The following is a 24,506-nucleotide window of genomic DNA, read 5'->3' as shown; positions in this document are numbered from 1 at the left end:
TTACTGAGCAGGATGTCCTTCTCCAGGGACTGATCCCTCCTGATAACATGTCCATAGTATGTGAGATGTATTCTCACCATGCTTGCTTCTAAGGAGCATTCTGGCTGTACTTCTTCTAAGACAGATTTGTTCATTCTTTTGGCAGCCCATGATATATATATATATATATATATATATATATATATATATCAACTTGGCTGGGTCGTGTGTGTGTGTATATGTGTATATATATATATATATATATATATATATATATATATATATAGTGAGACAGAGAGATTTATTTCAAGGAAATGACTCATGGAGTTGTAGAGGGTGGCAAGTCCCAAGTGCATGGCTCAGGAGTCAGGCTGGAGGCTTCTCCAGACTCCTGTAGTTGCAGGCACTGACAAACCCAAGATTGGGAGGTCAGATGGCAGGCTGCTGGCTCACAGGCTGTAGAGACATATGAAACTCAAGATCAGCAGGCAGTATGGAAGGCTGCTGGCTCAAGTCCCAAGGACCAGAGGCCAGATGAAGATGAGTCAGATGCAGGATCAAGAACAAGCAAATAAGTTTTGCCAGAATGTCCGTATAAATAGTGAATACAGACCACACTCCCAAGGCAATTCTGCTTATGACTGATGGGCTAATCACATAAAATCAAATCATGGATTATTACTACATCATTACATAACTGCCAAAATTACATCATTATGTAACTGTCATACCACTGAGAATCAAGATCCAGCCAAGCTGACACGCAACCTTAACTGTCACAGTAATTTTTAGTAAAATGTGGAAGATGCATGCAGTGTGAAGGAAAACAAGAGTACTGGGAATGTTGTAGTGAAAAACCACTCAGGCCTTGAAATTAAAATTCAGAGAATTTCTTCTTTTGATGCTTCCTGCATCCTTCAAAATTTTACCAGTTGAATCCTTCAAAATTGCAACTTAAGGCTTGAATTTTTTCTTCAGTTCTTTTAGCTTGAGAAATGCTGAGTGTCTTCTTCTCTTTTGGTTTTCTATCTCCAGGTCTTTGCACATTTCATTATACTACTTTACTTTGTCTTCTTGAGCTGTTTTTTGAAAACTACTCTTCAACTCTTTTACTTCATCGTTTCTTCCATTCACTTTAACTAATCTTTGTCCAAGAGCAAGTTTCAGAGTCTCTTCTGACACCCTTTTTGATCTTTATTTTTTGTCTTTTAAATGACCTTTTGCTTTCTTCATGTATAATGTCCTTGATGCCATCCTACAGTTCATTTGATCTTTGGTCATTAGTGTTCAATGTGTTGAATCTATTCTTGAGTTGGTCTTCAAATTTATGTGAGATATACTTAAGACCATATTTTGGTTCTTGTGGACTTGTTTTAATATTCTTCAGCTTCAACTTGAACTTGCAGATGAGCAATTGATGGTCTGCTTCACAGCTGGCTCCTGGCCTTCTTCTGACTGATGATATTGAGCTTTTCCATTGTCTCTTTCCACATATGTAGTCGATTTGATTCCAGTGCATCTATCCAGTGAAGTCCGTGTTTATCATCATTTTTTATGTTGTTGAAAAAGGTATTTGAAATGTATGAGTCATTTGTCTTACAAAGTTTTATCATGTGATCTCTGATGTCATCTGTATCATTGAGGGCATATTTTCTAACTACAGTTCTTTCTTCTTTGTTTCCAACTTCTGCATTCTAATCACTAGTAATTATCAATGCCTCTTGACTGCATGTTTGATCAATTTCAGACTGCAAAAGTTGGTAAAAATCTTCAATTTCTTTGTCTTTGGTATTAGTGGTTGGTGCATGAATTTGGATAATAGTCATATGAACTGGTCTTTCTTGCATGCATATTGATATTATCTCTTCACTGACAGCCTTGTACTTTAGGAAAGATCTTGAAATTTTCTTTTTGGCAATGGATGCTAAGCCATTCCTCTTCAATTCGTCATTCCTGGTGCAGTAGATTGTATGACTGTTTGACTCAAAACGGCCAATACCAGTCCATTTTTGCTCACTAAAGCTTAGCATATTGATTCTTATACATCCCACCTCATTTTGACGACTTCCGATTTTTCTAGAGTCTTACTTTGTATGCTCTAGATTCCAAGTATGAATGGATGTTTTCAGCTATTTCTTCTCATTTTGTGTCATGGAACATCAACAAATGAAGGTCCCAAAAACTTGACTCCATCTACATCATTAAGTTCCACTCTACTTTAAGGAGGCGGTTGTTCCCCAGTCATATTTTGAGTGTCTTCCTAGCTAAGGGGCTCACCTTTAGCACTATATCTGACAATGTTCACCTGTTATTCATGAGGTTTTCACTGGCCAATTTTTTCAGAAGTAGGCTTCCAGGTACTTTTTTCTAGTCTTTTTTGGTTTGGAAGCTCTGCTGAAATATGTGTATAACATGCGACCCTGCTGGTATTTGAAATACTAGTAGCATAGCTTCCAATATCACAACAACACAGAAGTCACCAAAGTAGGACAAACTGAGATATGCATGGGGTCAATACAATTAGTATGATAAATTCTGTGCTTATAACTCCTGTGAATTAACAGGGGTGAATTCATGTAAACAAACTCATTAAATGTAATAAAACTTTTTTAACCGTGAGCATGAAGAGTACTTGAATAAGACGATTCATACTAGAGGGAAATCCCAGTAAACTTTGATTCTGGGAGAGCCTTTGGAGGTTGTTCACATCTTCAACCACAAGATAGAATTTGTCCTGGGGAAAAATCCCCTGAATGTAAACAAAATGAACATACCTCCAGCCTGGGCTCTAGAAAAGATACAAAATAGAAAGCCTATGAATGCAGTGACTGTAGGAAAGCCTTAAGTTCAATCCTATATCTTAGGAAGCATGAGAAAACTCACATTAGAAGGAAGTCCTTTGAATGTAGTCAGTGTGGGAAAACATTTCAGAGCCACTAATCCATTAAATTGTACATGAGAACCCATACTAGATAAAAACCTTACAAGTGTAATCAATGCAGAAAGCCTCTGCTCAAGCTATTGCCTTACATGACACAAGAGAAATCGTATCGGGGAGAAACACTGTGAATGTCATGACTGTGGAATAATCTCCTGGAACAGCTCACTGCTTGGACAACATGAAAGAATTCATTCTAGAGAAAAACCCTACAAATATAATCAATGCAGCAAAGCCTTCAGTAGGACTTTTAGGTTTACCATGAACAAGATTATACATACTGGAGAGAAATCCTATAAATGTATTGGTTGTGGGAAAACTTTCAGTGTTCTTCCATGCCTTAGAAGACATAAGTGAACCCCTCTATAGATAAATATTTTAAATGTAACCACTGTGGAGAAGCAACAGATAATCAGTCATTCCTTAAGACACACCTGCGAATTCACACTGGAGAGAAACCTTACAAGTGTGAGGAATGTGGGAAAACTTTCAGGATGAGCTCTAATCTTACTATGCACAAGAAAATTCATACTGTAGTAAAACACTTTGAATGCATTAACAGTAGGGAAGCCTTCAGGAATTGCTCATGTTTTGAAGAAAATAGGAGGATTCACATTGGAGAAAAACCCTTTTCATGTAATCAGTGTGGAAAAATCTTCAGAGTGAAATGCTTCCTTATTCGGCACAAGGAAATTCACATGAGAATGAAACAATACAAATGAAAGGCATGTGGGAAAGTCTTCAGTTATCTCTTATCTCATAGGAAACGTGAAAAATCACACCAAGGAGAAGAAACCTTTTAAATGTAGTCAATGTGGAAAAACATTTATTAGGTATGTATCTCTTAAACTACACATGAGAACTCATACTAGAGAGACATGCTCTGAGTGTAATCAATGTGGAAAATACTTTAGGATAAGGTGTAATCTTATTGTGCATAAAAGAATACATACCAAAGAAAAATTCTATTAATGCAATGTCTGTAAGAAAGCTTTCAGTAAATGTTTATTCTTTAGGCATCATCAAAGAACTCATGCTGCAGAGAATCCCTTTTAATAAAATCATTGTGGAATGGCATTCAGTGGACACTCATTCTTTAAGACATACAAGTGAATTAAACCCAAGAAAAATATTGTGGTTGTAGTGTGTTGCTATGATGCTGAACAGGTTTCAGTGGAGCTTCTAGACTGAGACAGACTAGGAAGGAAGGCCTGGTGTTCTAATGCTGAAAATCAGCCAGTGGTCACAATGATCATGGGAATGATGTGTGACCAGGCAGAGCACAATATTGTTTTCTTGTGCATGGGTTTGCCATGAGATAGATATTTTTGTCAGATGTACATGTTTTTCTTGGATTTATACACAGGAGTGGGATTTCTGGCTCATAGGGAATACATAGGTCAGATTTGTTTGATACTGCTAAACAATTTTCCAACGTGGCTGCATCAATTTACATCTCAAGCACCTTGCCAATATTTTATGTCTGTCTTTTTCATTTTGGCCATTTTGATAAGTATGTACTGGTACCATGTTTTGTTATTTAGTTTAAAAAAAAAACCTCAGATTTCATTTTCAGTTAATTTTAAACTTAGAAAAGTTGCAAAGATAGTACAGATAGTTTCTGCATACCCCTCAAAGGTTCACATTGTTAATGTAATGAATTTATCAACTGCTTCCTTTATGGTTATTCTTTTTTGTGGCCTCCTCAATCAGATTATTGATTTTTGTTTTAATTTTTTTTGAACATTCAAGGTTTTATTATACCTTTTAAAAAACAGCTAAATATATGACAATTCCTAAATCTAACTTTTATAAAATTCTTGCAGACCTAAAGCATTCACTCAGCACGCTGTGTTAGGGCTAGAGTTTAAAAATCACTTTCTTGAACAAACACACTTGCCTCTGTGATTGTCTAAGCCAAGTCATCAATCTCCATAGTATGTCCTCTCTTCCACCTCCTACCACTGATATATCCGAATCTCTTCCAGTGTTTTTTTTTTTTACAGAGTATTAATGTTTAAAATGCTAAAGTCTATAACAGCGCAATTAAATGGCCTCCAGAGAATTTCATTCCTTCCTCAGCTTGAATTAAAATTTTTTCAAGAGTGACTTTATCATAGATTGAGCAGAGGATAGGCCTTAAGATCATTGGTTTTGATGTCTGTATTTTTCAGACAACTCCTAAAAGCCTACTCCAGTGACTAGTAAACTGGCTGATTTCTTTGCTGCCTCTTTCTTATAATAAGCTCATTCATGAAGGGAGATTAAGAAAAGAGAAACATTTTGAAGTGTGACTTTGTGGAGATGATCCCATGACACATCATCTGCATCCCTGAGTCTCTGTCCCTCTTGGGACTCACACCACTGTGGTTCTATAGCCCTTCAATGATCACTTCTGGCTCAGAGACAGCTGGAATCTGGTCTAAGGAGAATCTCACCAGCTCCCTGGAGGTCAGACGCAAGGATACAGGAGAGGGCTCCCCCACAGGGGAAAGAAATCATGGTGGGAAGAGGATGGCTTATACCTGGCCTCTCAGGATCAGGGAGTCAGCCATCTAGGAGTTCTCCTCTTCTGTGAGCTCTGCTGCTTAAGAGTTGGAGCTTCCTTGGGAAAGCAATGATAGTAAAAAATATAGTGAGGAGCTTTGGAAAATTGAGCCCTCAGGACCACCGAAACCGCAAATTGTTTTCCTTTGACCATCCTGCTCAATGGCCCTGCTTAGGGCAGGAAAAGGACACCTGAGTCTCCTCCCAGAGATGATCCCTCTCACCCAAGAGCCATGTGCCTCTCTCTGTCCATCTCCCCTTCCTGAGGACAGGTTTTCCATCTTCCTCCTTCAGTATCCAGAAGAACACTGAAGAATCCTTCACCGATGGCTCCAAGGTCTACTGAAGTGCCCTGATTAGCATTTCATAATGCTGTGGGAAACTGAACAGGTCTTTCTTTTTACCAGCCTATCTGGAGGACATTCGAGAGGTAAGAGAAAGTTCAATGGGTTTACATTATAAAGGAGACCTCAAGTTAAACTATGATCCTCTTTTTGCTAATATTTACTTTCCCCCTTGCATCCAATTTACAAGCAGCTTTCATTAGTCCCATCTCCCTACTATGTGTTCTAAATTCCAAGGACTTTTTCTCCACCCACACACGAATTAGCCCTTCCAAAAATTTGATAAATGTTCTATCATTCTCTCATTTCTTTGGCCATGAGTGGGGCTGGGGTGTGGTGAAGTTGTCTTTCCAAATTTCCCATTCCTGGTTCCAGAATTCACACTTAGAGAACTCTATCTCGTCCCTGTCACCACACTGTGAGTACCCTGGGAAAGGAGGTTGAGACCCATGTAGAATTGTTGTTCTACCTTTCCAGTATTTTCGTTTTTCTTTAAACAAAACAAAAAATACTATGGAATATTTTAAAACAGAGCAGCACAGTGAACCATAAAACAGCCATGCAATTACCTTCCAGAATTAATACTGACACTTTGCCACCTTTTCAAAAATAATAAAATATTACACATACATATGGAGTACTATTTATTTTTCTTTCTTTCTCCTACTTTCCTTCCCATAGGTCACTACTCTCTGGAATTTGGTGGGTATTGACCATCCTTAGTTTAGCATGTTGTTTCATTTGAATGTGTCTACCAAATACTTCTCTACTATTAAAAAAACAAACAGAAAACTATCACACATCTAAATGTGATGATGGATGTTAGAATTAAGGAGTCAGAGCTTCGTTGGGGGGGGGAAGGTCAGGATTGAGATTGTGCAGGAATACGCAAAGGCTTCAAGAAGTTCTGCATTGTTTTACTTATTAAAAAAAAAACAAGAAAGTAAGACACAGTGCTTGAATTTGTTCATACTGGCTGGTGGGTTCAAGCCCTTCATTGTCATCTTTTAAAATTTTCAAGATGCTTGAAATATAAAAATAAATGATAGTTATTTTGGGGTGTATTTATATTTCTATAAATTTCACTGTGCTATAGCTCTTATTTGTCAAATTAGCTTCCTCTCTTCATTTTTTTTCTTTGCTTAATTTTATACATCTGGAAATAATTTAAATATTTTGATTTGGAATACTTTTTACAAGTTAATTTAAATACAATGAAGTAATATTAAAGTAACATTTTCACACTATTCCATCACCTGACATTGCCATATTTTGTGTATCTATCCCCACACTGATGTGTGTTTAGGCTCTTTCCTCCCTCTGCTTCATTACACTAGGAGGGCTTCCAGTGGGAGCTGGAGAACATCTCTCCTTTGCCCAGTCCTAGGACATTATTCCTGGGGTATCTTCCCTCCTTTCCTCCTTCTTCCTCTTTCATTTCTGTTCTACCTCCCACTTCCCTCCTGGGCACCAGGAATTGGCCACAGCTAAAAACAATAACGATAGATCGTAAAAGTCATGGCAGGGCAGGGCTGAGCACTATGCTTGGTGCTTTTCCTTATTTCTTATCCCTGCAACATCCCTGTATATTTTTATAGGAGCCAGTTGCTATTGAGTTGGCTCTGACTCATGCCAATCCCATGTATGTCAGAGTAGAACTGGGCTCCACAGGGTTTTCAATGGCTGATTTTTCAGAAGTAGATCACCAGGCCTTTCTTGTGAGGCACCTCTGGGTAGGCTTGAACTTCAAACTTTTGGTTGCAGCTAAGCATGTTAACCTTTTGTACCACCCAGGGTCTCCTACTTTTATAGTAGTTTCCATTTTACAACTGAAAAAATTTGAGTTTGCTCATCGAGGATCAGAGACCTTTCTATGTCACAGAGCTAGCAGAGAGGGTCCATGATTGAACCAGGGAGTGTCTGAGTCCTGACCTTATCTCTATATGGTTGATATTTTTTATGATCAGTTGTTTTTTTTGTTTGTTCGTTTTTCTCCAGGAAAAATCAACTCCCTATTCAGGGCCTCAATTTGTGAAGCAATGGGCTGGGTTATGTGAAATCACTGTACCTTTCACATGCTGGAATTCAAGACACGGTTGCCCTAATTTGAGATGCTATTAAAGAAATTGCTAATAATTAGCTCATGAAAGCAGTGAACAGATGCTTTGACATTGCCAGGGCACACTAATTCCTTATTGTCTCTTTTGGGGACTCCAGGATCAATTTATCAAGAAACTTGATAAGCCATAGGGGATAAGAGAGGCCTGGAGCTAGTCCTGAGATGGTTCACTGGGAACTTCTCCAGGAATCAGTGCCAAGCCTGAACTGGGGGCTGAGGTGGTGGAACTTGGAATAGTAAGAGGCACGGTCTGATATTCTGTGACTTTTACTCTCAACATTTTCTTTTCTAGTATTATCTATTAATTATGCAAATGAAACTGATGGGCTGAGACAAATAAAATTAAGAAGCAGATTGCCAGGCCTTTCTTTTAGGCTTCTCTGGGTGAGCTCTTACCTCCAATCTTTTGGTTAGCAGCCAAGTGTGTTATCTCCACCTCCCAGGGACTGACTCCACAGGGTATAGAGGGATTAATTATTTTCACAAACTGGAATAAGAAAGGAAAAATGATGGGGAGAAAGACACTGATGGGATACATATGAAGAAAGTAAAGGGCAAATGAACCTAGCTTGACTATTTATGGGAATTAATTGTGATTCCTGTTAACATTTGAATATTTTTTCAATTTTTTTTTTTTTTTTTTTGCTTTCATTCATGTAGTTAAAGACAGCTAAACAGAAAAGATCATGTGTTTTTACTATAGACACTGTAACAGTGAGGAAGACTTAAGGAATTTAAAAACCCAAGTGTTTTGTCTTCTCTCTCAAACATAAGGGTTAACACCAAGTAACAAGTGCTGAGGTTTTACTATTAGCATGATCAATGCCAAATACTTTGTACTTATTACTGTGAGTCCCAACATTACTCTGTAAGCATAATTACTCAGGTGTATTTACTTCAACTTCCTTTTTTTATCCCTTCACCAGACATGTTGGCAACTTACCTATTAAGTGGCCTGAATATCAGGGTTAAGACATACTTTCTGTTTAGGACCCTGAAGACTAAACTTAAAACTTATTGCTACTTTGTTTTATATACTTAAGACTCTACTGTATTGTTTTCCTAGGGCTACCATAACAAAGTACCAAAGTACTGGGTGGCTTATAAAAACAGAAATTTATTTTCTCATAGTTCTGGAGGCTAAAAATCTGGAATCAGGCTGTTGGCTATGTTTATTCCCTCTGAGAGCACTGAGGGAGAATCTATTATTCCATGCCTCTCTCCTAGCTTCTGGTGGTCGCTGATGATTCTTGGCGTTCCTTGCCTTATAGATGCATCACTTCAATTTCTGCCTTCATCTTCACATGGCTGTCATCCCTTTGTGTCTCTCCCTGTCTCTTATCTTTTATAAGGACACCACTCATATTAGAGTGTGATCCACTCTACTCCACTATGACCTCATGTTAATTGATAACTGATAACATCTTCAAAGTCCCCAAAGTCAGTGTCACAGATACTGGAAGTTAGAACTTAAATATATCTTTTTGGGGGGACTCAATCCAATCTATAACACCCGCGTAGATAAGTTTCCTCTACCATTCTGTTCTGGAAAAGTGGCCTCAACCTACTTCAGAGAGGGACATTTCAGTCTTCAAATAATGAGAAAGTTACAGCAACATATTTGCCCAGCATCTCTCTATCTTTCCTTAAGGAGAAATGTCAAGGAATTTGTGGGCACAATCTACAATTGCTACACTCAGGACTGAAAAGGTCACATGTTCTATGTGATGCAACTTCAAGGCAGCAGAGTCTCTATCAGCTTGGGTCCCTAGTTACCAGCATCTCTTAAAATCAATCACATAGGCAAGTAGCTTGTCTGGCCCATAACAGATTCATACAAGCCTCTATTTTATCAGGCAGCATTTTCTAATCTTCATCAGGTCCTGAAGATTTCCCCTTTTTGGTGCTGTCACCTGAAACACACTAACTATGTGGGCCAGGGCATGGAAGACTGAAGACCAGGGACTGTGCTTAGGGTTTTATTTACTAAGTCACTAGAGTTGTTCAAAGGAAATCTGAACAATTTCATAGGAAGCTGAATTACAGACTTTTGGGAGGCATTACCACATAATGTTTAAGCATGCCTGTTCTGGAATAAGACTTTCTGGATCAAATCTCAGCTATGCTACTCACTGGCTGGGTCTTTGTGTAGGTTACTAAGTAACCCCTTGCCCAGTTTCCTCAAGCATAAATAGATGAAAGTGAAACCTAATCTTTAGGTTATACAAAAGGAATAAATGAGTTATTATTTTAAAAAAAAAAAAAACTATTTTCTGGCTCTGCCCAATGGAAAAGGCTAAAAACAATGACCAGCACATTGAAAACACTATAGTAGCCAGACTGTGGTCTGTAAGTATCATTTACCACTAAAAAGAACCATGGCTTCCTGGAGAAATGGTTGGTTCAAGATCTGGGATAGGAAATACATAAGATGGGCCTAGAATATCTTTCATACCAAAGTTAAGGGAGATACGAGATTGCTAGGCTCATTTCAGAAGGACTCAGGAGGCAAGGTGAAGAGATGCCTGCTGGCCAAAGATGGGGAAATTTGAGAATTAATATGAATAATAACTGAAATGAGTTGAAATGCATCAAATGTATTTACAATCCTAGAGTTCATAATGATACACTGTTTGTATAATGCTGGGAACTAATTTATTATTTTAAAAAGTGATGGGTACAGAAATCAAGATATAGCCTGATTTTAAGGTAATCATATATTTGATTAGGGAAAATTCCTCTTTATGGAAGTATTTCAGCCAATAAATGAAAAATAAAATGAGAATATCAGCATTTTGTAACCCCAATAACATAATGGATCCAGGCAATAATTATCATTAAAAAATACGAAAAGCAGTCAGTATGTGCTTCCTCATGAAAATACATAGGGTGTTTGCCAAAAATTGTACCTAAATCTAATCAAGCAAACTTTTTCCATAAAGACCTAGATAATAAATATTTTAGACCTCTGTCACAACTACTCAACTCTGCTGCTGTAGCACATAAAAGCCATGGACTCTGTGTAAACAAATGGCTGTGTTTCAATAAAACTATTTACAAAAACCGGCAGGACTTGAGCCACAAGTTCAATTTTGCCAACCTGTGTTCTGGAATACAGCCTTAGTATTTTCATCCTGGATTGATTATTTGCTGGAAGCCCTGGTATAATCCTAAAGGAGAGCAAAATGTCTTGTTCCTATTCTATTCTCAGCAAGTAGCCCTACTCGAAAAAGAATACTAAACCAAAACCAAACTAGTTTCCAATGAGTCAGTTTCGACTCATGGTGGCCCTGTGTTTGGCAGAGCAGAACTATGTTCCATAGGGTTTTAAATGGCTGATTTTTTTTTTTTTTTTTTCAGAATTAGATCATCAGCCCTTTCTTGCCAAGGAGACTCTGGGTGGGTTTGAACCACCATCCTTAAGTTAGTAGTCCAGTGCTTAACCATTTGCACCACTCAGGGACCCCTTGAAAAAGAATGTGTGGTGAATAAAAACTTGGGAACGAGAAGTGGTGAGGGAGAGGAGAAAGGAGAAAGAGAAGCAGAAGAAAATATCTATCACTGATATGGTTTCCTCTTTATGGAAGTATTTTAGCCAATAAATGAAAAAAAAAAAGAATATCAGCATTTTGTAAACCCCAATAAATTAATGGATTCCAGGTAATAATTATCATTAAAAAAAAATAGGAGAAGCAGTCAGTATGTGGGTCCTAATGAAAGTACATAAGAATGTTTGCCAAAAATTGTACCTAAATCTAATCAAGCAAGTTTTTCTGTAAAGGTTCAGATAATAAAAATTAAGATTTCTCTTACATTTGGTTTTGTTGTCACCCCCATCTTTTCTATCAGACCTATCAACAACATGACACCAGGGAACCTGTCAGACGCGGCAGAATTCCTCCTCTTGGGGCTCTCGGAGGGTCCAGAACTGCAGCCCCTCCTCTCTGGTCTGTTCCTGTCCCTACACCTGGTCACTGTAGCTGGAAACCTACTCATCATCCTGGCCACAGTCTCTGACTCTCACCTCCACACCCCCATGTACTTCTTCCTCTCCAACCTGTCCTTTGTACACATCTGTTTCACCACCACCACGATCCCCAAGGTGCTGGCGAACACCCAGACACAGAGGAAATCCATCAGTTACACAGGCTGCTGCACCCGGATCTGCTTTGTCCTGACTTTTGCTGGACTGGAAAATGGAATTCTAGTAATGATGGCTTATGACAGATTTGTGGCCATCTGCCACCCACTGAAGTGCACGGCCATTATGAGTCCTACACTCTGTGAGCTGCTGGTTCTGTTGTCCTTCCTCATTGGTGTCCTTGATGCCCGCTGCACACTCTGATGGCACTGCGGCTGTCCTTCTGCACAGATCTGGAAATACCCCACTTCTTTTGTGAACTAGCTCATGTTCTCGAGCTTGCCTGCTCTGATATCCTCATTAGTAACATCTTGGTCTATGTAGTGACCAGTCTTTTGGGTGTTGTTCCTCTCTTTGGGATAGTTTTTTTTTTTTTTTTTTTTTTATAATAACTTTTATTAAGCTTCAAGTGAACATTTACAAATCCAATCAGTCTGTCACATATAAGTTTACATACATCTCACTCCCTACTCCCACTTACTCTCCCCGTCTTGAGTCAGCCCTTTCAGTCTCTCCTTTCTTGACAATTTTGCCGGCTTCCCTCTCTCTCTATCCTCCCATCCCCCCTCCAGACAAGAGTTGCCAACACAATCTCAAGTGTCCACCTGATATAATTAGCTCACTCTTCATCAGCATCTCTCTCCCACCCGCTGACCAGTCCCTTTCATTTCTGATGAGTTGTCTTCGGGGATGGTTCCTGTCCTGTGTCAACTGAAGGTCTGGGGAGCATGGCCGCCGGGATTCCTCCAGTCTCAGTCAGACCATGAAGTTTGGTCTTCTTATGAGAATTTGGGGTCTGCATCCCACTGATCTCCTGCTCCCTCAGGGGTCCTCTGCTGAGCTCCCTGTCAGGGCAGTCATCAATTGTGGCCGGGCACCAACTAGTTCTTCTGGTCTCAGGATGATGTAGGTCTCTGGTTCATGCGGCCCTTTCTGTCTCTTGGGCTCTTAGTTGTCATGTGGGCTTGGTGTTCTTCATTTTTCCTTGCTCCAGGTGGGTTGAGACCAATTGCTGCATCTTAGATGGCTGCTTGTTAGCATTTAAGACCCCAGACGCCACATTTCAAAGTGGGATGCAGAATGGTTTCATAATAGAATTATTTTGCCAATTGACTTAGAAGTCCCCGCAAACCATGCTCCCCAGACCCCCGCGCTTGCTCCGCTGACCTTTGAAGCATTCATTTTATCCCGGAAATTTCTTTGCTTTTGGTCCAGTCCAATTGAGCTGACCTTCCATGTATTGAGTGTTGTCTTTCCCTTCACCTAAAGCAGTTCTTATCTACTGATTAATCAATAAAAAAACCCTCTCCCACCCTCCCTCCCTCCCCCCCTCGTAACCACAAAAGTATGTGTTCTTCTCAGGTTTACTGTTTCTCAAGATCTTATAATAGTGGTCTTATACAATATTTGTCCTTTTGCCTCTGACTAATTTCGCTCAGCATAATGCCTTCCAGGTTCCTCCATGTTATGAAATGTTTCAGAGATTCGTCACTGTTCTTTATCGATGCGTAGTATTCCATTGTGTGAATATACCACAATTTATTTAACCATTCATCCGTTGATGGACACCTTGGTTGCTTCCAACTTTTTGCTATTGTAAACAGAGCTGCAATAAACATGGGTGTGCATATATCTGTTTGTATGAAGGCTCTTGTATCTCTAGGGTATATTCCTAGGAGTGGGATTTCTGGGTTGTATGGTAGTTCTATTTCTAACTGTTTAAGATAACGCCAGATAGATTTCCAAAGTGGTTGTACCATTTTACATTTCCACCAGCAGTGTATGAGAGTTCCAATCTCTCCGCAGCCTCTCCAACATTTATTATTTTGTGTTTTTTGGATTAATGCCAGCCTTGCTGGTGTGAGATGGAATCTCATCGTAGTTTTAATTTGCATTTCTCTAATGGCTAAGGATCGAGAGCATTTTCTCATGTATCTGTTGGCTGCCTGAATATCTTCTTTAGAGAAATGTGTGTTCATATCCTTTGCCCACTTCTTGATTGGGTTGTTTGTCTTTTTGTGGTTGAGTTTTGACAGAATCATGTAGATTTTAGAGATCAGGCGCTGGTCGGAGATGTCATAGCTGAAAATTCTTTCCCAATCTGTAGGTGGTCTTTTTACTCTTTTGGTGAAGTCTTTAGATGAGCATAGGTGTTTGATTTTTAGGAGCTCCCAGTTATCGGGTTTCTCTTCATCATTTTTGGTAATGTTTTGTATTCTGTTTATACCTTGTATTAGGGCTCCTAGGGTTGTCCCAATTTTTTCTTCCATGATCTTTATCGTTTTAGTCTTTATGTTTAGGTCTTTGATCCACTTGGAGTTAGTTTTTGTGCATGGTGTGAGGTATGGGTCCTGTTTCATTTTTTTGCAAATGGATATCCAGTTATGCCAGCACCATTTGTTAAAAAGGCTGTCTTTTCCCCAGTTAATTGACACTGGTCCTTTGTCAAATATCAGCTGCTCATACGTGGATGGATCTATGTCTGGGTTCTCAATTCTGTTCCATTGGTCTATGTGTCTGTTGTTGTACCAATACCAGGCTGTTTTGACTACTGTGGCTGTATAATAGGTTCTGAAGTCAGGTAAGGTGAGGCCTCCCACTTTCTTCTTCTTTTTCAGTAGTGCTTTGCTTATCCGGGGCTTCTTTCCCTTCCATATGAAATTGGTGATTTGTTTCTCTATCCCCTTAAAATATGACATTGGAATTTGGATCGGAAGTGCGTTAAATGTATAGATGGCTTTTGGTAGAATAGACATTTTTACTATGTTAAGTCTTCCTATCCATGAGCAAGGTATGTTTTTCCACTTAAGTATGTCCTTTTGAATTTCTTGTAGTAGAGCTTTGTAGTTTTCTTTGTATAGGTCTTTTACATCCTTGGTAAGATTTATTCCTAAGTATCTTATCTTCTTGGGGGCTACTGTGAATGGTATTGATTTGGTTATTTCCTCTTCGGTGTTCTTTTTGTTGATGTAGAGGAATCCAAGTGATTTTTGTATGTTTATTTTATAACCTGAGACTCTGCCAAACTCTTCTATTAGTTTCAGTAGTTTTCTGGAGGATTCCTTAGGGTTTTCTGTGTATATAATCATGTCATCTGCAAATAGTGATAACTTTACTTCTTCCTTGCCAATCCGGATACCTTTTATTTCTTTGTCTAGCCTAATTGCCCTGGCTAAGACTTCCAACACGATGTTGAATAAGAGTGGTGATAAAGGGCATCCTTGTCTGGTTCCCGTTCTCAAGGGAAATGCTTTCAGGTTCTCTCCATTTAGAGTGATATTGGCTGTTGGCTTTGCATAGATGCCCTTTATTATGTTGAGGAATTTTCCTTCAATTCCTATTTTGGTAAGAGTTTTTATCATGAATGGGTGTTGGACTTTGTCAAATGCCTTTTCTGCATCAATTGATAAGATCATGTGGTTTTTGTCTTTTGTTTTATTTATGTGATGGATTACATTAATGGTTTTTCTGATATTAAACCAGCCTTGCATACCTGGTATAAATCCCACTTGATCAGGGTGAATTATTTTTTTGATGTGTCGTTGGATTCTATTGGCTAGAATTTTGTTGAGGATTTTTGCATCAATGTTCATGAGGGATATAGGTCTATAATTTTCTTTTTTTGTAATGTCTTTACCTGGTTTTGGTATCAGGGAGATGGTGGCTTCATAGAATGAGTTGGGTAGTATTCCGTCATTTTCTATGCTTTGGAATACCTTTAGTAGTAGTGGTGTTAACTCTTCTCTGAAAATTTGGTAGAACTCTGCAGTGAAGCCGTCCGGGCCAGGACTTTTTTTTGTTGGGAGTTTTTTGATTACCGTTTCAATCTCTTTTTTTGTTATGGGTCTATTTAGTTGTTCTACTTCTGAATGTGTTAGTTTAGGTAGGTAGTGTTTTTCCAGGAATTCATCCATTTCTTCTAGGTTTTCAAATTTGTTAGAGTACAATTTTTCATAATAATCTGAAATGATTCTTTTAATTTCATTTGGTTCTGTTGTGATGTGGTCCTTCTCATTTCTTATTCGGGTTATTTGTTTCCTCTCCTGTATTTCTTTAGTCAGTCTAGCCAATGGTTTATCAATTTTGTTAATTTTTTCAAAGAACCAGCTTTTGGCTTTGTTAATTCTTTCAATTGTTTTTCTGTTCTCTAATTCATTTAGTTCAGCTCTAATTTTTATTATTTGTTTTCTTCTGGAGCCTGATGGATTCTTTTGTTGCTCACTTTCTATTTGTTCAAGTTGTAGGGACAGTTCTCTGATTTTGGCTCTTTCTTCTTTTTGTATGTGTGCATTTATTGATATAAATTGGCCTCTGAGCACTGCTTTTGCTGTGTCCCAGAGGTTTTGATAGGAAGTATTTTCATTCTCGTTGCTTTCTATGAATTTCCTTATTCCCTCCTTGATGTCTTCTATAACCCAGTCTTTTTTCAGGAGGGTATTGTTCATTTTCCAAGTATTTGATTTCTTTTCCCTCGTTTTTCTGTTATTGATCTCTAGTTTTATTGCCTTGTGGTCTGAGAAGATGCTTTGTAATATTTCGATGTTTTGGACTCTGCAAAGGTTTGTTTTATGACCTAATATGTGGTCTATTCTAGAGAATGTTCCATGTGCGCTAGAAAAAAAAGTATATTTTGCAGCAGTTGGGTGGAGAGTTCTATATAAGTCAATGAGGTCAGGTTGGTTGATTGTTGTAATTAGATCTTCCGTGTCTCTGTTTAGCTTCTTACTGGATGTCCTGTCCTTCTCCGAAAGTGGTGTGTTGAAGTCTCCTACTATAATTGTGGAGGTATCTATCTCGCTTTTCAGTTCTGTTAAAATTTGATTTATGTATCTTGCAGCCCTGTCATTGGGTGCGTAAATATTTAATATGGTTATGTCTTCCTGATCAATTGTCCCTTTTATCATTATATAGTGTCCTTCTTTATCCTTTGTGGTGGATTTAAGTCTGAAGTCTATTTTGTCAGAAATTAATATTGCTACTCCTCTTCTTTTTTGCTTATTGTTTGCTTGATATACTTTTTTCCATCCTTTGAGTTTTAGTTTGTTTGTGTCTCTAAGTCTAAGGTGTGTCTCTTGTAGGCAGCATATAGATGGATCTTGTTTCTTTATCCAGTCTGTGACTCTCTGTCTCTTTATTGGTGCATTTAGTCCATTTACATTCAGGGTAATTATAGATAAATAAGTTTTTAGTGCTGTCATTTTGATGCCTTTTTATGTGTGTTGTTGACAATTTCATTTTTCCACACACTTTTTTGTGCTGAGGCGTTTTTCTTAGTAAATTGTGAGATCCTCATTTTCATAGTGTTTGACTTTATGTTAGTTGAGTCGTTACGTTTTTCTTGGTTTTTGTCTTGAGTTATAGAGTTGTTATGCCTTTTTGTGGTTACCTCATTATATACCCCTATTTTTCTAAGTAAAAACCTAACTTGTATTGTTCTATATCGCCTTGTATCACTCTCCATATGGCAGTTCAATGCCTCCTGTGTTTAGTCCCTCTTTTTGATTATTGTGATCTTTTACCTATTGACTTCCATAATTCCCTGTTATGTGTATTTTTTTTTTTAATTAATCTTAATTTGTTTGTTTTTGTGATTTCCCTATTTGAGTTGATATCAGGACGTTCTGTTTTGTGACCTTGTGTTGTGCTGATATCTGATATTATTGGTTCTCTGACCAAACAATATCCTTTAGTATTTCTTGTAGCTTTGGTTTGGTTTTTGCAAATTCTCTAAACTTGTGTTTGTCTGTAAATATCTTAATTTTGCCTTCATATTTCAGAGAGAGTTTTGCTGGATATATGATCCTTGGTTGGCAGTTTTTCTCCTTCAGTGTTCTGTATATGTCGTCCCATTCCCTTCTTGCCTGCATGGTTTCTGCTGAGTAGTCAGAACATATTCTTATTGATTCTCCCTTGAAGGAAACCTTTCTTTTCTCCCTGGCTGCTTTTAAAATTTTCTGTTTATCTTTGGTTTTGGTGAGTTTGATGATAATATGTCTTGGTGTTTTTCTTTTTGGATCAATCTTAAATGGGGTTCGATGAGCATCTTGGATAGATATCCTTTCGTCTTTCATGATGTCAGGGAAGTTTTCTGTCAGAAGTTCTTCAACTATTTTCTCTGTGTTTTCTGTCCCCCCTCCCTGTTCTGGGACTCCAATCACCCGCAGGTTATCCTTCTTGATAGAGTCCCACATAATTCTTAGGGTTTCTTCATTTTTTTAAATTCTTTTATCTGATTTTTTTTCAGCTATGTTGGTGTTGATTCCCTGGTCCTCCAGATGTCCCAGTCTGCATTCTAATTGCTCGAGTCTGCTCCTCTGACTTCCTAGTGTGTTGTCTAATTCTGTTATTTTATTGTTAATCTTTTGGATTTCTACATGCTGTCTCTCTATGGATTCTTGCAACTTATTAATTTTTCCAGTATGTTCTTGAATAATCTTTTTGAGTTCTTCAACAGTTTTATCAGTGTGTTCCTTGGCTTTTTCTGCAGATATCCTAATTTCATTTGTGATATCATTAAGCATTCTGTAAATTAGTTTTTTATATTCTGTATCTGATAATTCCAAAATTGTATCTTCATTTGGGAAAGATTTTGATTCTTTTGTTTGGGGGGTTGGAGAAGCTGTCACGGTCTGCTTCTTTAAGTGGTTTGATATGGATTGTTGTCTCCGAGCCATCACTGGGAAACTAGTTTTTCCAGAAAATCCGCTAAAAAAAAAATGCAGTCAGATCCCTATCAGAGTTCTCCCTCTGGCTCAGGCTATTCAGATGTTAATGAAGCCGCCTGGGGAGGGTGGGGGAGGGAACAGAGAGATAGGAGAGTAGCACCTCAGAATATAGCCAGAGTTGCTTGTCTTGCTTGGAATGACTGTTATATCTGAGATTCCCGCGGGCGCGTCGCCTATGTGTGCTGGCTGTGTGGAGATTGCCCCCAGGGGGTCTGGCCCGCTGAAGTCACGGTCAGATCCTCCGCTTCCAGCCCCACGCCCAGCGTCAAGGCTCCCCTACTGGGATGGTGCACTCTCAACTCCAAAATCAGTCGCTGCCTCCCGGGGACTTCTCGTCCCTCCAGCCGCGTGGCCGTGCCGCCCCCGTGAACTAGGTGGGCCCCCTCCCGGGGTTAGTTCAGATGGGTGGAGTAGCTCCCCGTGCTTGTGCCGTGACCAAGTGTCCCGGCTGGAACGCTGTTCTCCCCACTCCAATACCAGTCGCTGCCTCCCGGGGACTTCTCCTACCGGCTGCGTCCCACGCCGCCCGTGCGACCCGGCTGGTCCCCTTCCCGGGGTTAGTTCAGGGGGTGGAGCAACTCTCCGTGTTTATGGCGTACCTGCGAGCAGTCCAAATCCCTGCGGGACGGTTCCCCGGCTCGGATGCTGCTCTTTCTGCTCCAAGATCAGTCACTGCCTCCCGGGGACTTCTCCTACCGGCTGCGTCCCACGCCGCCCGTGGAACCGGCTGGTCCCCCTCCCGGGGTTAGTTCAAGGGGGTGGAGCAGGTCTCTGTGCTTGTGCCGTACCTGACTGGTACGCTGGCTCCAGGCTCTGGAAACTATCGCTGCTTCCCCGTATTAGTTCGTTCTCCGTCTCTAAATCCGTGTTTGTTGTTCAGGGTTCGTAGATTGTTATGTATGTGATCGATTCACTTGTTTTTCCGTGTCTTTGTTGTAAGAGGGATGGGATAGTTTTTTCTTATACTGGAATTATCTCCTCTGTCCTGAAAATGCCATCAGCTTGTGGAAAGTATAAGGCTTTCTCCATATGTGGGTCACACATAATAGTTTTTTCTTTGTTCTATGGAACAGGTTTTGGGGTGTACCTTAGTTCTGCAGCTACTCACTCCTCTAGGAACAGTGCAGTAGCCTCAGTAATGTACACTGTGGTCACCCCTCTGGGGAACCCCTTTATCTACAGCCTGAGGAACAAGGACATGATAGGGGCTTTGAGGAAACTCATCTCTAGAATATTCTCTTTCCATTGACGTGCCAGGGGCTTTAGCCTTAAGCTGCTGGAACATACCAGAAAGAAGTAAATAATGAGAGATTCATAAAGTCTGACCAAGTTCTTTGAAAACAGGAGACCAGAGACTGTAATGGTTAACGGTGAGAACTTTGGAATCCGACCACCTTGGTTTGAATCCCTTGTTCTGTGACAGCTCCGTGATGTTTAAAAATCGATTTCAACCCTCTAAGGTCAGTTTTCCTTATCTATAAAACTGGCATAATTATATTAGCTCACATCTTTGGCAAAATTTGGGAAGATCTGAGATACTTTATCAGTGAGGATGCTTTTAGTTGTAAGAGGGAAAAATCGCAACTAAAATAGGGACATACAAAAAAAACAAGTATCATCTTTCCTAACAAAGAGTTTACAGGTAGGGTAAGTTTAGGCACAGAACCACCGGGGTGTTTTTTAGTCCCTCGTGTGCTGGCTTCCTCCTAAGGTTTTTCCCTTGATGTTCACAAATGGCTGCAACAGTGCCTGGATCATTTCCAGATACAGAAGAATGATCGCCTCTCCTTGGTGTCTTTGTAATGGAGAGATGATATTTCCAATGTGTCATCCAGAAGACGTTCTCTTCATCATCAGCATGAATTGGGACATATGCCATGCATTAGCTTCTTCATCCTGCTGTAACGAAGTACAAGTGTAGTGGCTTAAAACAACACGGATGTATTGTCTTATAGTTCTGAAGGTCAGATGTCTGAAATCTTTTTTTTCTGGGCTAAAGCCAAAAGATTGGGATCCTTTGGCTAACATGAATAGATCTGCAATGAATATTGGTCTCTGCTTGTATTCCTGCTTACAACAATTCTTTTGGGTATTTACCTAGGATTAGGATTGCTGGATCATATGTTTAATTTTTGAGGAGCTGCCGAACTTTTCCACAGTGGCCGTACTACTTTACAGTTCCACCAGCAACGAATGAAAGTTCCAATTTCTCTACATCCTCACCAACAACTGTTATTTCCATTTTGTTTGTTTGTTTTTTAATCTTAGCTATTCCAGTGGGATGAAGTGGTATCTCATTGTGGTTTTGATTGTCATCTCCCTAAAAAAAAAAAAAAGAAAAAAAAAATTTTTTAGTGGTTAATGTCCCCCAAACTGACAGATATGTGGAGGACATTAACTATTTAGGGAGATGAAAATCAAAACCACAATGAGATACCACCTTAACCCCATTAGGATAGCTATGGTTAAAAAACAAACAAAAAAGAACAGACTAGATGGCACCTAACAACAACGACAACAATGGTTAATGTTGTGAGCATCTTTTCATGAGTTTGTTAGCCATTTGTATATCCTTTTTGGTGAAGTATCTGTTCACGTTTTTTGCCGGTTTTTTGATTGGGTTGTTTCTCATTTTGTTGAATTCTGTATTGATCCTGAATTCTGTATTTATCATTTTCTTTGATATCCTTCTATTATGTTGAATCCTATGAAGTTGCCATTATTTGATAATTTTTGCTGTACAAAACTGGTGTTTTCATGAGATTTAAATACATCTTTTTATCACAAGTTTACGTATCTCTACACAGTTTATCGGAAACCATGGTTGCGTAGTGGTTAAGAGCTACAGCTACTAACCAAAAGGTCGGCGGTTCGAATCCACCAGGCACTCCTTGAAAACCATATGGCGCAGTTCTACTGTGTCCTACAGGGTCACCATGAGCTGGAGTGAACTCGACAGCAATGGTTTTTTTTGTTTTTTTGTTTTTTTACACAGTTTCTTAAATGTCCCTTTTTGAACTTGTTAAACTTTTAGTATTAATGTATGAATTTGTGCCTTGATAGCTTTTCTCCCCAGTGTGCTTTTCAGATTCAATCTTGTTGTTGGATGTATTCATTTGTTTATTTTCAATGCCATATACTTTTAAATGTCATCCTTTCTGATGTTGATGGAAGTTTTGATAACTAGTGTTCTGCTGTTACTGAGACAGGGAAGAGATCAGGCTGGCTGAATTAAAGAAGGGCTACATTTCAAGGCCCTCTGTGCTTAATCAGCTATAATTAAATAGTCTCTGGATGTAAAACTAAGTGCAGAGCACCACATAACTTTCGCTGCTGGCACGGGAAAAGTACTTGTGATTAACAAACTAGCTGCTTAGACAAGATAAGGGGCTACATTTCAAGGCCCTGTGTGGTTGACCAGCTATAAATTACTGCTAAACCTTCTGAGTTGTTTTTCTAAGGCCCCACCAGGTGCACGGCATGCACAGTCAAGATCAGCGTGGACTATGAATGACATTCCACATGAGACTAACATGAACAGAGTCCCCTCGCTGGGCTTGAACCAAGGTCCAGAGGCATCATGCATACACAACGTCCCAGAATAAGTCCTTATCGACATCCCAGCAGCCTTTGTGACAGACTCCATCTTGGTTCCAGCAACCTGTGGAAGGAAGTCCATGTTGAATTCTAACTGTGTGAGCATTTGATTTTCATAATCCCTCCCCTTCGCCTAGAAATCTCCACCCATCTAATGAATAAAAACAATGCCTTTTCCCGCCTAAGAACTTTTATAAGCCCTGTGAAATCCTTTGTTCAGTGAGAGACTGGAGGCTAGTGTAGGTGGAAACACTCTCCGTTGTGAGCCTTTTGCTCTGTCACTAATGAACCTTGGTTTGTGCAGAATCTCTGAGCCTCTTCTGGTCATTCTTGGTCAGAAGAAGGTAAGAATCTATGCAGGGCTTAGTCTCGAGCTGGGAAGTCCTACCCTGTAACTTTATGAATAAAATTGTTGGAATATTCTCATACATGTCTCCTGGTAGAAATAGAGTTTCATGCTTGGGTGAAGTTATTGTGTATAGTGGAGTGCCTATTCTCCTACTGGTAGTTAAAAAGAAGTCTTCCTAAGTGATAGAACCAATTTACACTCCTGTTAGAAGGCATAGCAGGCACCAAGCAAGTCAGTAGAACACACTACATTAGCCCTCAAAGCTTTGAAAATAATCTTCTGTTCTCTGAGACAATTTACACAATAACCCTGGCCTCTACACTCTAGGCATTGGCCACACTCTCCAGATTCTGAGTAGAGGCCCCTCGGCCCTGGGCTTCAAGTGCCCTTCCAGGCCCACTGGGACAGCAACTCTGCTCCCTCAGGCTTTAGGCCCACCATTCTCCTCAACCATCTGAGTGGCAACTCCACCCTTAGAAACCCCCGAGGTCTTGGCCATGCCTTTTGAGACTGAGGCAGCTCAGCTTCTTGTGTTCCTTGTCTCTTCAGCTTCTGCTTCATGGTTTCTTGGCCTCTCAGCTCCTCAGGCCTCACACCTGCATCTGCCTTGCTGGAGCAAGTGCTCTAAAGCTCAGTAGCTCCATCAGTAAGTGCCTGGAGGCAACCCACTCTGCCAGGAAGCCTCCTGCACACAGGCACTCAGCTCTCTGGTTCCGTGGGTGGGCTCCAGTGCCACCTCGTGCTGGTCTCCTGCTTTTGCTGCTGCTTCTCTGCTGTTGCCACTTCTTTGCTGCTGCAGGTTCTCTGCTGTGCTGGTCCTCTGCTGCTGTCGCAATTCTATCCATTCACAGTTTCAAAACCTTTCCCACATCATAGGTGTCTGTTTCAGCCACACCCCGCTCAGTACAAAATTCTGTCTTAGTCATCTAGTGCCGCCATAACAGAAATACCACAAGTGGATGGCTTTGACAAAGAGAAATTTGTTTTCTCACAGTCTAGCAGGTGATGAGTCCAAATTCAGGGTGTTGGCTCCAGGGGAAGGCTTTCTCTCTCTGTCAGCTCTGGAGGAAGGGCCCTGTCCTTAATCTTCCTCTGATGGATTAGCTTCTCAGGTGCAGGGGCTGCATGTCCAAAGGACATGCTCTGCTCCTGGTGCTGCTGTCTTGGTGGTATGAGGTCCCCAACTCTTTACTTACCTCCCTCTCCTTTTATCTTTTGAGAGATAAAAGGTGGTGCAGGTCACACCCAAGGGAAACTTCCTTTATTTTAGACCAGGCATGTGACCTGGGTAAGAGTGGTGTTAAAATCCCACCCTAGTCCTCTTTAACTTAAAATTACAATCAGAAAATGGAAGACAACCACAGAATACTGAGAATCCTGGCCTAACAAAGTCCATGGTATACATTCAATATTCTTTGCCAATACAACAATTTAAAGGTGTTAATTCTCTTTGTCTTCCTTATTCTTTGTTCATATGAGGCAATTGAAAACACCTTGGCTTGGGTGAGGCACACCTTAGTCCTCAAGATGACACTTTTGTTTTATAACTCTTTAAGGAGATCTCTCACAGCCCATTTGCCCAATGCAATGAGTCTTTTGATTTCTTGACTGCTGCTTCCATGGGTGTTGATTGTGGATCCAAGTAAAATGAAGCCCTTGACAACCTCGATCTTTTCTGTGTTTATGATGTGACTTATTGGTCCAGTTGTGAGGGTTTTTGCTTTCTTTATTTTGAGGTGTAATCCATCCTGAAGGCTGTCTTTGACG

The 24,506-nt window shown here is 39.8% G+C and overlaps 1 pseudogene; it reads left to right on the top strand.

Moving 5' to 3' along the window:
• The first annotated feature begins 10,221 nt into the window (after positions 1-10,221).
• On the top strand, positions 10,222-20,275 carry LOC135230642 (olfactory receptor 7G3-like; annotated as a pseudogene).
• Positions 20,276-24,506: the final 4,231 nt, after the last annotated feature.

This window comes from Loxodonta africana, chromosome 3 (genome assembly GCF_030014295.1).
Source record: "Loxodonta africana isolate mLoxAfr1 chromosome 3, mLoxAfr1.hap2, whole genome shotgun sequence".
NCBI classification, from domain to species: Eukaryota; Metazoa; Chordata; class Mammalia; order Proboscidea; family Elephantidae; genus Loxodonta; species Loxodonta africana.
This window is presented reverse-complemented; position numbering and strand designations above follow the sequence as displayed.